Source organism: Micrasema longulum, unplaced genomic scaffold (genome assembly GCF_059751315.1).
Source record: "Micrasema longulum isolate JH-2025_06_02 unplaced genomic scaffold, ASM5975131v1 h1tg002196l, whole genome shotgun sequence".
Classification (NCBI taxonomy): domain Eukaryota; kingdom Metazoa; phylum Arthropoda; class Insecta; order Trichoptera; family Brachycentridae; genus Micrasema; species Micrasema longulum.
In genome coordinates this window covers 232,644-238,643 of record NW_028279360.1, presented here as the reverse complement: position 1 = coordinate 238,643, position 6,000 = coordinate 232,644, and positions in this window count along the sequence as shown.

Below are 6,000 nucleotides of genomic sequence, written 5' to 3'. Positions count from 1 at the left end.
TAGTAAAACTTAATTCACAACTAGGTTGTAGTCCCGTGTCAAGTGTTGCGGACTCATGGATTAGACATTCGAGGTTCGAACCTTCTCGACCACAACTTACAACTCCTCCCGAAATTGAAATATTTGGGCCAATCATACGAACGCGGAATATTATATTTTCTTTAAAAAAAATACTTAACACTTAGAAGATTTGAAAAAAGATGTGTTCTTTTCTATTGAAACATTAACGGTTAATAAAAGCTAATTCATATATTTATTTATTTATTTGACGGACTTATGCAGTCCATTTTAACGATGGTATATACAATTTCTTATAACTAAATAAAATTAAAGGTAGGACAAAAAAAATAAAAATTCCACCTCAAGACAAGATCTGGTCTATCTTAATGAATTTTTAAAACTATAAAGACTTACACCAAAAAAGTCCAGATCTTGTCTCAAGTTTACAATACGACACAATCAGGACATTGGTGCATGTAAGCCATAGTTTGTGCTGTGTTGATCGAGGAACATCACATTATTACTTCGCAACCGGCGGATTAGAACTTTAAATGCCACTTGTTCCAGTAACGATGGTACATCAATTAAACTATTCAGCAAATTAAACATAAATATGGAGTCAATGTTATTTTCACGTTTTTGTAGACTTGAGATTTTTAACATTGACTCCATTTCTCCGTAAGTGTAGTCTTCCCTCTCGAGGCCAATCATCCAAGCTATTTTTCTTAGCAAACGATGTTGCACCGACTCGATATGATTTATCCGGCCTACATAGAAGGGAGACCAGATCACGGATGCATATTCTAATATATAATATACAAGGGTTACAATCAAAGCAAAAAGATTGCCAAGACCTAGATATTATAAATTAAACCAATTACAAGAACCTATCAAGACGACGGTAGTTATGAGAGATTAAAAATAAAATTCTTCTTGCATTTGGAGAGGGTTGCATTGCTCTAGCGACGGCCCTTTTGAGAAAAACGAAGACTTCTTAAGGGAATTACAAAAGCTTTTGAAGAATTTTTTAAATGCTTTAAGATTATTTTAATTTCCATTTGTCATGCGCGATTTTGTCATTCGTAGATTATTTAAATTTAAATTTGTTTTTGTCATCATCAAAAAAATATGCCTTGATTTAAAGACAAATATTTCAACGCTTTTGGGCCTAAGGGGGATATCAAGTTCCAGTAGGTCAGATAATTTTTCCATAACTTTTTTATTCATCATTAATTTGATTTCAATATTTACATTATCCTATCCCATAATGTTAGAAATGTATCAAAATTATTAAAATATTTTCATGATAATTTTCATTTGTCTTTGCTTTCCCTTTGAGCAAACATCAAACATAACAACTCATCGCTTGACAGTTTAATAGTTTTGATATAGTTGGTCAGTAACTGCGTGTACTTTAAGCTATTTGCGCGAAATTTTCCTACTATAACCACAAAAATCTGGTTTTCGTGCGTTATATTTTAGATGAATTCCCGCTTCCAACTTCCCGTGTATCTCCGCGTTGACACGTAGTGAGATTTTCGAATAAAGTTGTTCGATGTATAGTAGAGAGAGCAACGCAATGACCTATTATAGCATCCCCCTATAAGAGCATTTTATGAAAAAATGCATGAGTTCGTAGAAAAACTTTCATATTATGAAACAATAAAACTGACTTTTTTTGCTTTATTCATAGCATTTTAGCTGGGTTATTTCTGCCCCTCGGGAACTCTCGGATTTTTTTCACCTTTAAGCTCGAAAATGTTTACAATAACTTTTGTTTGAAATTTTGAGACAGTGCAAAATCCGTTCATTCCGCGACCCTTATCGAGTGGTTTTTTTATTTTTTTTTATATACACCTCCTCCACTCATCGTGTTTAAAAATAGGTTTCTACTGTATTTTACTAAATGTTCAACCTGCCGTCACATAACGCTCCACTTCAACGCTGTCAAGTACTGTCTTTTTAGCATATTGGATGTTTAGTAAAATTGATTAATCTATTGGATTTTACAAATAAAAACATTATGTATTACATAATGATAATAACCGGCATACTAAAGAGCTCAATAAAATAAAATATCCCAACTAGAAACCTTAGATAGAACTAACTCTTTCATACCGATAACCATAGAACTAACTAAGATTTTAATTTCCCTATGCCTAGAATTCTTAGGTCTGCAAACAAACATACCAGTCTTGATTTCTTTGATTACAAGTTGTCTTCTTTCATGCCATCACTGAATCAAATTCAATTATAAACACCCCTACTATATACCATTGTGTCTTCTAATTTCCTTTATAATAATTTTCTATGCATAAATATGTCCTTAAAAATGCCCATTGGGCGTATATATAAATATAAATAAATGAATAAATAAGTTTTTTATACAATTTGGTAATTTTTTAGTGAAAAGCGCAACAAAAACAGTAGAATTACTGAAAGTTAATATGAGTATTTAACCACTTATCGACTTTTTATGTCTACCGGTTTTGTGACGTACGCGTCTCTTCGTCAGGATACTCACTAAAGTAACATTCAAATACTAAAATACACTTTCACCTTTAACGTCAACGTAGTATACATAGTATTAATGAAAAAATACGTAATCAACCACCAGTTGGTTGTTGTAATTTGTTTATCTTAATGACTCCCTAGGGGGTGAAATCCCATCTTTTGTATACAAAAATTTGGACAAACTCGAAATATTGGAAACCTATTTTTGTCAAAATGAAGGTATTTTCAAATACTTTGTATTATTTTATTACCCTTGTTTGTCTTTACTACATACTTTTATGTTCTTCTTGTTCAGTTTCTTGTACATAAATATGTAAGTGAGGATAATTACAGTTTTTAAAAAATGTTGCAAAATCTAGTAAGATGTCGATATCCAAAGTTTTTCCATGATTATACAAGGTCAGGGCACGATTAATGGGTGAATTTGTTGCTGCATTCGTATTGTATTTCGATATATGAAAATGTTTTGTGTCTGGTCCGCCTAGGTGGGATATTTAAACGAATCGAGGAGAGTAGGTCTGGGCAGTCAATGTGGCCATGAAGTATTTTATGTATAAATTATGTATAAACATTTGTCAGTGTGTAATAAGTTTATGTTCCTTTAATTAGTTTATTTTATTATAATATCAAATTTTGAATTGGTCAACTAAATTAAGAAAATCCCTCTCCTTCACTCCTTCGCTCTATTTCCTCATCCCTTAACCTTCTTAAGAGCTCTTTTTTTTGTCATGTCTTATGTAATATATTATTTTTCTCTTTATTGTGTAACATGTTCTCTCATTATATTTGTGAAAAACTTTAACTGGATGTATGTACTATTTTTTATATTTTGCATTCTTACAAAACAACTGTTATTTTACCTTAATAAATAAAAAATAAAATAAAATAATTAAAAAAGTCCGCAAATCAAGTGCTCGCCGTTTTTAAAAGTTGGAAGCAGGTGACACGTATTATTATTGCCGTATTTGAAGTGAAGATATTTGACGAACTTGTATTAAATGTGTTATATTTTACATATATTTATTTTATTTTGCGGATTCCATATTGTAGATGCATATTCCAGTGGACTTCTGACAAGTGGATAATAAAAGATGTAGTGGGTTTTGGGATTTTCGAAAACTTTTCCGATTCTAAAAATAAAACTGAGCATTTTATAAAATTTTGAAATAATGAAGTCAGTATGGAAATTAAAAATGAATTTCTGGTCTTTGCATCCTAGCATTCAGTTTAAGACACAAAATTTGATTGTACATTGAGTAAGTGAAGGACGGTGTTTTCTTTTTACTAGTAAATGAAATAGCATGGCATTTGCTGATATTGAAGTTGAGACAATTTGTAATGTAGTAATCACATAATCTTCAAATCGCGTTGTAATTCCTAACATTTAGCGTAGGAGCCTATAGATCTGAAAAATTTACTAGCGTCGGCATACGTTACGTACCAATTGTTTAGAAAATAATAATAATAATAATAACCAATGCTTTAATTTTACTATGTTTTACTTTATCTTTTAACTATTTAAACTGTTTGTACTATTTAGCTACGACTGATAAAAAATTAAATGATTTTTTTCTGCACTGCCTCGTTTTAACAAATGTTTTCGATAGCCAGTGATCTGTGAGCATATTTAATTCCCCCGATTCTTCCTCTTTTGTCTTCTACTAGCTATCTCGATTCAAAAGAGGTCCTTTGTTATTAAGTATTTCCACTTGATCTAGAGGAAACTCATTAAACTTCATACCTCTGTTGAAGTTACTGGGGAAATATTCCTGAGACTTGAGAGGAATCAATTGCATACAAGTTAATAGAAGGTTTATTGTCATAATTAGTTTGTAGAGCTAACTGCAATGCATTTTATTAATCCCTTAATGCGCAAGGTTTTTTAAGTGAATTACATTTACCTTTTTACAGCGTATTTTAAATTCTTTTATATACTATATTATGTTTTTTCTCTCTCTCTTCTCGCTCTTTGGAGACATCAACAGTATATTATGGCAGGACCAACCGCATTGCTTTTGGTGACAATCATCACCGGAGTTGCTTGGTAGGTTCTCTCATTTTTTCATTCTTCACGAAATTTGCTAGAATTAAAATTTCACCAACATGAAAATGGAATAATTGAACAAATATAAATGGTCAAATACAAATCAAAAAATAGATTGCACAATACACAAAGTGGAAACTTAAACCAAAAGCTATGTTAATGCTTTGACTTTAATATTATATTTTCACCTCTTAAAAATATCCAAAAATAGTGACTTGTATATTTACTAACATAAATTTTAATATGCTACCACATTGTAAATGTTTTAAATAAAAATAGTACAACATTCAATTTAACGTTGTCAATTTTTTTTTTGTTCCACATCTTCCCATTTTTTTTAAGTTTGGGTGGTATTAGGTTCTTTGTGTGAAATGAGAAAACCCTGAACGAGTGTATTGACTCTATGGCAAATTTCTAGTAAGAAAAACATTCAAAAATGAATTCGTGTATCGATTTGCCGCCTCGTGATTGGTTATTGGTTAAAGCTTGTGCCACTCTGGTTCGATTTCCGGTAAGGTAGATACTATAAAATATGTACTTAGAAGGGATGATTTCAATTTATGATTTCATTGCCTAAATCGTAGGAGTGATTCTCTTTTTTTCGTCTATCACATTATTTGATCTTTTATTTCTTTTACTTTTGTTTACCAAGAGGCTTTTTTTGAGAAGAAAAAACTCGTTTTACCTGAACGTAAGAGTCAAGTCAGCAGGTAGGAAATAAGAAATATATCACAACACCCAGAAAAATTGAGAAAAAAATCTTTCTTTGATTTTTGTTGTAACTGGCGGGAATCAAACTTGCAAAGACAGTTTTATATTAAGCTGTCTAACTAACTTAGCCACAATGCCTGTTTTATTGCCATGGCAAGTTTTTAAAACTAACAACTTACGAGTACATGAATCCTATCTTTAAAATAATTTTAATTACAAAATGCGACGTTAAATAAAATAAATAAATGATAATAAATATTTTTAAAAAAGCCTGCAAACATTAAAGTAGAAGAAACGCGGTTGAAATGCAATCTCTTAAACAAATGTGTGGGAAATCAATGTATGACAGGGTAACGAATGATAATATCAGGCAAGAGTACAAATCTGAGACAAGTAAAATTGATAAGATTAAGAAAACGTCACTGAGATGGTTTGGTCATGAAGAATAAATGGATAACAAAATAATGGTTAAAAAGATATTTATGGTAAGCATGAACAGTAACGTAGAACGATCAAAGAAGACGTGTCATGATCAGATAAATCCAAATCTTAAGTTTGGTTATGTAAAAAGCAGACGAAACAGGAAGGAATGTATTACAAAATGTATGAACGTGGAAGAAGCTGGGAATTTATGTCAGGATAGACGTGTGGGCGGTCCATCCTATCTGCCTACCACTACGGAAATATGGATTGATGGTAGCAGTAGTAATGCCTTTATTAGTAGTCTTTAG